Consider the following 8,769-nt stretch of genomic DNA (forward strand, 5'->3'; position numbering starts at 1 on the left):
CATCACATGGAATACTGGGAAATGTGTTCCTCAGTAAGCTGAGACAAAGCTTCAGAGCAAAAACCAAAAGGATCGAATGGCTTGCAAACTAACTAGCCATCCAGAATAAAACATGTAAAATTACAAATCAATTTTTTGAAACACCTATAAAGGTAAAATTGACAATGTCTACCTCCACATCCCAAGGAAGTAGGAAGCAGTGGTCTCCATAATGAGGAAAAGTAGTAATCCTTAGAAAGTGACCCAGAAGTACCACAGGACATGGAATTGGTGGAGAAGCTCAGGGTGTTATAATTGCATATCCCATATGCAAGTAGCTGGAGGAAAGATGGAATGTGTTGAATAGAGCCATGTCTCTGGGTCCAAGTCCCTATGCATGTCCATGTGAGCACTCTTGAACTGGCCCACCTGCCTCTCCCATATCTACCCCAGCTGAACTGATATGCAGTGTCACCCAAGGTCACACACTGTGACTGTTACCTAACCCCACAGGTGGCTCCCAGGAGTAGGGTGCTGGCTTCCCAGCACAGCCCTATGTTTTGTCAGATGGTCTAGACCTGGCTTTGCTGAGGATCCTCCATTTAACCATTCTCACTGGCAGATGTCCCTGAGCAGGGGCATGAGGCTGGTAAAGGGCCAGGTCACCCTGAGGGTGTCCCTCTTGCTGTTTTCACTCTGGGCAGTGCTGGCTTCTGTCCAGGTTTCTCAAGGTCGTCCCTCATGGCGCTACATCTCTTCTGAGGTGGTAATTCCCAAGAAGGAGCTGCTCCATGGCAAGGGCATTCAGATGCCTGGTTGCCTGTCCTATAGCCTGCGTTTTGGAGGCAAAGGCACGTTAACTACCTGAGGAGCAAGAAACTGTTTTGGCCCAGAAACCGGCTGATGATGACTCAGGATGATCAGAGAGCCTTGCAGATGGACTACCCCTTCATCCCTACAGACTGTTACTACCTCAGCTACCTGGAGGAGATTCCTCTTTACATGGTCACCATGGACACGTGCTATGGGGGCCTTGAAGGTATCATGAATTTGGATGACCTTGACTATGAAATCATATCCTCAGCAATTCCCAACGGTTTGAACACGCTGTTTCTCAGATAGTGGCAGACACCAATGCAATGGGACCTACTTATAACCTGGGATATAAGGAGGATAGGGACCCCCTGTTCTCTCAAGCAATTTTCAGTGCAGCCCCCCAGGATCTCTAGTAAGTTGTATTCATCCCATCACGGAATTTTGAAAGGACTTGTTCTCAGTTCCAAAACAATATATAGTATGGTCAACAACGTGCAAAATGTGCCCAATTCCTAATAAATCTAGTTAGCTTAATTGACTTAGTATTTCATGGAATTTATATAAGTTACTATATTGGTTTCATGATAATTTATAGTAAGAGAGATCCAGCTAACTTGGGCAATTATGTATTGCATCAGAGTCCTTTTTTTCGATATTATGAGTCAAAGTATTTTCGAATTCTTAAACCACATTCAACTTGATTGCGATTTGAGATGGATCCCATGAAGTTAATTTCAGCCCAGTTGTATATTCCATATGCTATCCACAAAGCTACATCATGATGGGTTATTTAGACAGACATTATTTATTCTTGTTTGTCATAGCAACACATCAGATTGCAAGAAATACTGGTTTGTGGCTTGACACTGATGAATGTGCTTGCCAAAAAAGGCCCAACTTCATTAGGACCTGATTCCCTGGTATAACTGAAGCTTTCAGTAACTGTTCCTTCCTTCATATGCAGCACATATGAATGGGGGTTTAGGCAAGTGCATGTTCAACACCTAAGTGATACATTTAAATAAAAGCCTGACCCACTATCATTGTGGAAACTACATAGCAGATCCAGGCAAACAATAGGACCGTGGCTCCTTCAAGTGGTGCTACAGCAATCTCTGCTGTACAAGTGATTGCATCTTAACCCCCGGAAGCAAATATAATACAGGCAGATGCTGTACATACTGCACCTATTCCGATGCTGGGACACTCGGCAGACCAATTCAAAGTATATGTGATCTTCCAGAGTCCTGACGTGGGGTGTCCTTGGCGTGCCCTGTTGATTTCTATAAGCAAGATGGAACCCTATATATTGAAGAGGGCTGCTGCTATCATGAAAATTGCACTGGCCACACTATGCACTGCCAAGAAATCGTTGGCAAAAATGCTGTGAAAGGTGAAGATATCTGCTAGATCATAAATCAAAAAAGCAGCCAATATGGACACTGCAGAAGACCCTGGGGAATTCAACACTGAACCCTGTTCCCACACAGACGTGCCATGTGGAAGGCTGCAGTGTAGTAATGTCACACATCTCCCTCAGCTGCAAGAGCATGTTGGATTCCATCCGTCTGAGATCTCAGGGTTGTGGTGTTTGAGGCTGGATTCACATCATAGCACAGGAACAATCAAGATTGGTCATGTGAGAACTGGTACTTCCTGTGCTCCTGGAAAGTTCTGTCAGGATACCTACTGCACTGGCAGTGTGGCTAAGCTGAATTATGACTTTATCCTGGAGAAATGCAGTCACATGGGGATGTGCAACAATAACAGGAAGTGCCATTGCCACATAAGCACCCTCCATGGTGCACTGGACGAGGCACTGGTGGGAGCACAGACAGTGGACCCCTCCAAGAAGAATGCAGTCAGACAGGCAAATTCATGGATCCGTGGTATATCTCAGAGTGGTTTTTGGTCACATTTATGCCATAATAGCTGCATTCCTTGTGGCATCACCACAAATGTCAGAATTATCAACACTGAGAAAATTAAGGAAGTGATTGTTGGTGAAGGCAATCTATAATTCAGCCTCCAGACCGCTGGACAGCTATAGGCAATCCACCTGGTTTATCTGTGAAAATACAGTAATGAGGCCACACAGCTGACATCCACATTTCTGGGCGTCTGCATGAGACACAGGGGTCCCCAGCATATCACGGCTCTGACACCAGGTCTCTGATGGGTCATTGACCAGCACTCTGAAATGAAACTTGAAAAATGCATGGCTGTGTCCTATATATATTTTTGTAAGCCTGTAAGTGCCCAAACTGAGCCCAATACTATGTGCAGAGTACCTGAGTCAGCAGCTGTGTCTTGAGCTTAGGTGTCTGGTCCCAGAAATAAGACAAGTTGCCACAAGCTCCTTTATGGACAAATTCATGAGTTTTCTCCAGAACTGTGCTCTTGCACACTGAGCTTTCTCTCATTCTCCAGGTAATCTCTCCTTCCCCGGTCCCTATGTGGGTTCAAGGTGATGGAGGGCTACCACCCACCTATACTGCCTGTCCCACACTGGGGTGTCTGTGGGCCATGAGGGAAGGCAACATAGTTTTGATCCCACCCAGTGCAAGCTGTGTTACCCTGGAGAGCAAATTTCCAAATGTGGGAGACTGAGACCATGAAGCTGAAAGGAGCACCCAATGAAATGAATCCGAAAGGTTGGCACAAGTGCCTATGGATTACTCTGGCATCCAGAGGAAACCCAGTGAATGTGAATCCCTGCTCCCTTTCTTTTGCCTACTTTTCAGTGAGTTTAACCTTAGATAGGGATCTGCCTAGGATTCCCACTTTGCTTTTCCAAGTGCCTTCTAGAATAACCACACAGAGGTGAGCCTGTGAAAAGTTAGGGAATTCAGCCCTATCCACTCCCAAGCAATCAGGTACTTGTTACCCTGTTTTCTATGTCCTGATCACTGGGAACGTGGGGTGGAGGCCTGCCTTCCATGGGTCCTTGTGCCCCCTTGCTTCTGAGCTCTGTAAGTCATAAATACTGTGCCTCCACTTCCTTTTTTGGGGGTGTACTGAAATCCCAACTTTAGTCAGAAGGGCCACGTGCATCTCTTGTACCCAGGGTGGGAGTTCAATGCCTATGGAGCCACCTATCAAAGCCCTGTGATTGGCACTTGCCTCTTCCTTCAGCAGGTCAGAATCTACATGTTCTTAATTCAGTCCCCAAGGATGGGATTGGGAGCCTAGCTGGTGCTCCCCTACAATGCCTTAGAGATAAGAATGGCTCACTCATTCTTCACCCTCAACTCTCAGATGCTGTGGGAAGGAGCTGGTGCTTCTGATGGTCTGTAGCTTTGCTTTGGAATGACGCCAGGTGTTGCCAGAAACCCCCACCCTAAATTATCAATGCCATAAAAGGTGACACTCCCTACAGAGACCAATAAGCAGGCAACAGTCTGGGGTCCAGGGGTATGCATTTCCTATCCATCTCCAAATGAGATATTGCTGGACACCAAGGAACTCTGTGTTCTTAGATTAGTGTTAAAGAAGACGCCAGCTGCTGGGTGCACTGTGGTGCAGCCAGCACTGTGGTGTTGTGCTTGGTTAGCTAGCAACAGAGACAACTCCACCAGAAGCATCATGGCATCCTGGGTGGAGGTCATGGCCAAGGCAAGATCCCCCTAGTGACTGCAATCCTCCTTGCTGTCGCCAATGGCTCCTCACCTGCAGGTGTTGAGTGGCACACCCCAGTTTGGGAGGCCACAGCTTACGATTCTGCGAAGAGGTAACTTCTATCCCAAGTCTTCCCTGTCACGATCCACTGCACCAACATATCAAAGGACCAGCGTGAGAGACAGAAATGTTCATAGGTACTATACCATCATGGAAATACAAGGTTTCCTGGAATCATTTGTCCATATGGAGGGAGACAAGGACATTGATTGGCTCTTGCGGGTCTTCTTAATTGTTTCCAAGCTGTTGCTTACAGCACTTGACATGCTGCAGCTGGCTGGATTGGATCAAGACCCCCAAATTCATCATTCACTGAAAAACTCAAGGTATCAATGGCCTGTTTTCTTAGAGACACCCTAGAGGAGCTTCAAGACATTTCACTGTATCAAAAGGCCATGACAAGCACACTAAGGCATGGTGCAGGAGACACAGAACAAATAAAAAGGGGAAGGCTCTGAGGAAGAGGTTCCCCAGGCTCCCAGAACCCACAAAAGTAGGAAGAAAGAAGCTCTGACTTCTGTGACTTGGATTTTTATGGCATGACAGCACAGGCCCATTGGGAGAGAACAAGCCCAGGTGAAGCAAGACTACTCTTAGGTACAATTGGGACAATTCGATGGGTGTTTTTTTGTTTGTTTGTTTGTTTTTTGTTTTTGTTTTTTTGTTTTTTGTTTTTGTTTTTGCCTTGCATCATGCTCCCAAGATCACTTGACCACTTCCACCCTAGTGGAGAGGCCCTTGACAACAGAATTCAAAGAGTTCTTCATGAAGAACCATTCTAATTTTAAGTTTGTGCCATTGCAATTTATAGAAATACCAGATTCAGTATAGCAGGCATTAGCATGGATGCCATAGTCAGATGTGACAAGGGGAATTTTCATGAAGCCCAAGACTTATTTGCTGCAAATGCTGATAGGCTCACCATCTCCACAGACAGGATCCCAGAGGAGAGTCCCAACAGGATATGAGGATTGGGGACTCTTATCCTTGCTTAGACTCTTGCTCTAATCAAGGAGTGGCACTTCAACCCAGCTGTCTTGCTCTGGAGATGACTCCCACACTTCTCTTTATGGGAAGCTCTGAAAAGAGGGGTCCCTAATGACTTAATCTCAGGACAGCCTGAGCACAAGTCAGAAACTTTTGTTCAGGCTCTTTGGGCTCTTCAAGAGACTGCTGGCCCTACCCTTCAGGTGGGTGCCATCACCTCTCTGGACGTGACAGCCCTGGTGGGAGGAGCTCGGTTCTGAGTGGGTGGGGAGATGCCAAAGACCCTGCCTAGTGACATGGAGGTTCCTGGAGCATGTCCTTCCTCTGGGGACAACTGTCTGTATACTTCTTTAGCTACCCCCTAGGACACACACATAGACAACACTTTATTTCTCTCATTGACCCTAGAGCCAAGTTACTGTTCTTCCCAGGAACCTCTTCAAAAATAAACGTGGTGCCCTTTAGCTTATGAAGTATAACAGGAGAGATAGTAGAAGGCTCTCCTCTTCCCTTTGATGTCACTGTTGGAACAACCATTACTGAAACTCTTTTAGCAACGGGCCCCTTTGACCCTACCCTTTTTTGTTAAAGGTGTGGTTGCCAACACGTGCCATCAAGGCCAGTGGGAACAAACCCAGTGCCTGACATTCTTGGTGGGAGCTACATATCAGGAGCCTGTAGGGCTGCAAATCACACCCCCCACACCCAATTAAGACAGTATATATACACCAATATTGTGTACAATAGGAGACTGAGTAATTGCAGCCCATAATTCAAGACTTACTGAAGGAGAGGGTACATTAAGCACACCGTTCCTCCTTTCAATCCGCCCATTTGACAGGCATTAAAGTCCCTCCTAACAGGTGGGACTTTACACTTGACTGCTGAAAGGTAAATTCCCAGGTGTCTGTAAGACTGTTCACTTTCCCAAGACTGTCTAGGTAGTTGAGGACATCCAAAGGGCCCCAGGAGACCACTTTTCCACGATTGAGCTAGCCAGTATGTCCCATTCAGCATCGATGACTGAGGTGTCCCACCCACAGCCTGCTCTCAACCTGTATGCCTCTACCCTGTGGCCATGGGCCATCCTAACAGCCCAATCAGTGCCAAGATGTTTGTATGACCAGGTCATATGGAGCTTATCATGAGTTCCCTTGATGTGGGCAATTGAGACCCACTGTCACTGGTCAATTGCCATGTGCTCCTGCCAGTTTGTAAGACATGGGAGGCTTGCAGCCCTTTGGCAGCTATAAGGTGGGTTTTGTCACCTGGCCAAGCTAGTCCAGATATTCAGTCTACTTTTATATAACTTGTAGTGTTAGGCAGCCTTACCTGGGAAGTGGCTGAGCTATGTCAGTTCATGCACACATGGCCTGAGGGTGATATGAAACATTTTGTGATGTGGAAAGTGTGCCATTGGGGTTACACTGGAGCACCTAGTGACCATCTGGCACCGCATAGCCTTGCTATGTCACCAAGAGAGAGAACCGACCACCATGCCTGTCTTCATGCAAAGGGAAATATTCTCTCCCAATACTTCACCTGCGCAAAAGACCATCCTGAAGCTTCCATGAAAGTTCTGGGCCCAATCAATGCAGTGGAAAGAAAGGGAGAGTGACATTGTTGTTCTGGTTGTGGATACCACACCCTTCCATTTATCCATCCACATTATGTGCCAACTATTTGCACTGGCAGGAATGAACACTAGTTCAGGGGATTACTTGCTATCCTGAAGTCAACACAACTGACAATCAGACTGAATATTTAATGAAGAAGAGACTTGGAAACCTGGTGTAGGGGTCTGTGTCTGACCTGCTGAGATAACCACACAGGTGAATGGGGCAGACACAGTCTGAAAGATGGCCAGTCATAGAGGGTCAGAGGGAGAGCAGGAGATGCAGTCTTTTAATAGTGGGGAAAAAGGCAGGTTCCATTTAAAAAAGTTTCTTTTCCTGACAGGAGAGAGACTGAAAGAAGAAAATAGGTGGAAATGTACTTTCTTGATCCGTGACCTACCTTGTGATTCTATGTGCTTCTGGAGCCCGCGAATTGGCTATGGGAATCCTTACTTGTGGTTGTCATGGGAATGGCCATCCAGGGGCTTGAAAATGGCATTTTCTGGAACTATTTTCTGCATCTTGCGTAAATCCAGGAGCATCTTTCCTTCATTCTGATGGCCATGTAGGTTAGCAGTACATCATAAGGTCCTTCCCAGTGAGGTGACACTGTTTGCTCTCTGAAGACTTGATGCACCTCCAATGTTCCATTAGAAGGGGTGTCACGGCTTGTCAGTGGCAGAGGTCATGTCCTTATTATCTGTGGATGATGTGCTCCACGTCTACCAGTTAGTTCTTGGACATGGCTATTCATGGCAACAACTTGTTCACATAAGTCCTCATAATGTTCACTCAATCCAGGAATGAAAGTGTTAGGGATTCCTTTCTAAAATACTATTTCAAAGGGGTCATTACACGCCTGCCATTTGGAGCATTCCAAATCTCATTAAGGACAAGGACAACGATTCTGGACATTCCAGACCAGTTTCCAGATTTTTCCTAAAGTCCTTTTTGTGTCTAGTTTTTTCATGTTCCACATCTGTTCCCCACATTCTTATGTCCTCATCATCCTCATCTGTGATGATTGAGGATGATGTGGGGTATGAAATTCTGATGAGTACTCCAGAGTCTTTGCAAGTAGGTGTTTTGTCTCTGTGCTGAAGTGAGTTCCTTGGTCTAGCTAAATCCATAATGGAATGGCAAAGCCAGGAACCGTCTCAGGCATTACATTCCTTACCACTGTTGTGGCATTGGCATGTGTAGTCAGACAGCATCAGTCCATCCACCAAACATGCAGACATTAACCAAAGTGGAAGGAAATCTATCAAAACCATCTGGAGAGCCCCAGAGGGCAGGGAGGGCCTGGTGGGACTCCCTGGGGCCTGCTGATTTTCTACAGAAACATGGTGAGGTTTACAAGTAGTGCCGTGGGAAATAATTTGGTCAGAGGTTTTGTGGGTGCCTGGGAAGAACCCGCTGTCTCTCAGTTTCTTAATTATCCCATCTGATGGGGTTAGTGCAAGACCAAAGGTCAGAAGAAAGGGGCCTTAGGAGGCCCACTCAACCCTGATGTACACCCCATCTGATCATTATCTGTCCACCTGTTGTACCCACTTGTCTTTTTCACATTGCGAGGAACTTCCATGGTAAGTAGCAGTCTAAAAGTCCTCTACAGTGGGGGAAAGAACAGGGGCCTCTGTTCTTGGCTGTGTATTTGACAGCCTTGTCAGTTCTATCAGTCGCTGGAGAGATA

The 8,769-nt window shown here is 46.4% G+C and overlaps 1 pseudogene; it reads left to right on the plus strand.

The window, feature by feature from the left end:
* The first annotated feature begins 229 nt into the window (after positions 1 to 229).
* Positions 230 to 2,815, plus strand: LOC128313744 (disintegrin and metalloproteinase domain-containing protein 21-like; annotated as a pseudogene).
* Positions 2,816 to 8,769: the final 5,954 nt, after the last annotated feature.

Source organism: Acinonyx jubatus, unplaced genomic scaffold (assembly GCF_027475565.1).
Source record: "Acinonyx jubatus isolate Ajub_Pintada_27869175 unplaced genomic scaffold, VMU_Ajub_asm_v1.0 scaffold_21, whole genome shotgun sequence".
NCBI lineage: Eukaryota > Metazoa > Chordata > Mammalia > Carnivora > Felidae > Acinonyx > Acinonyx jubatus.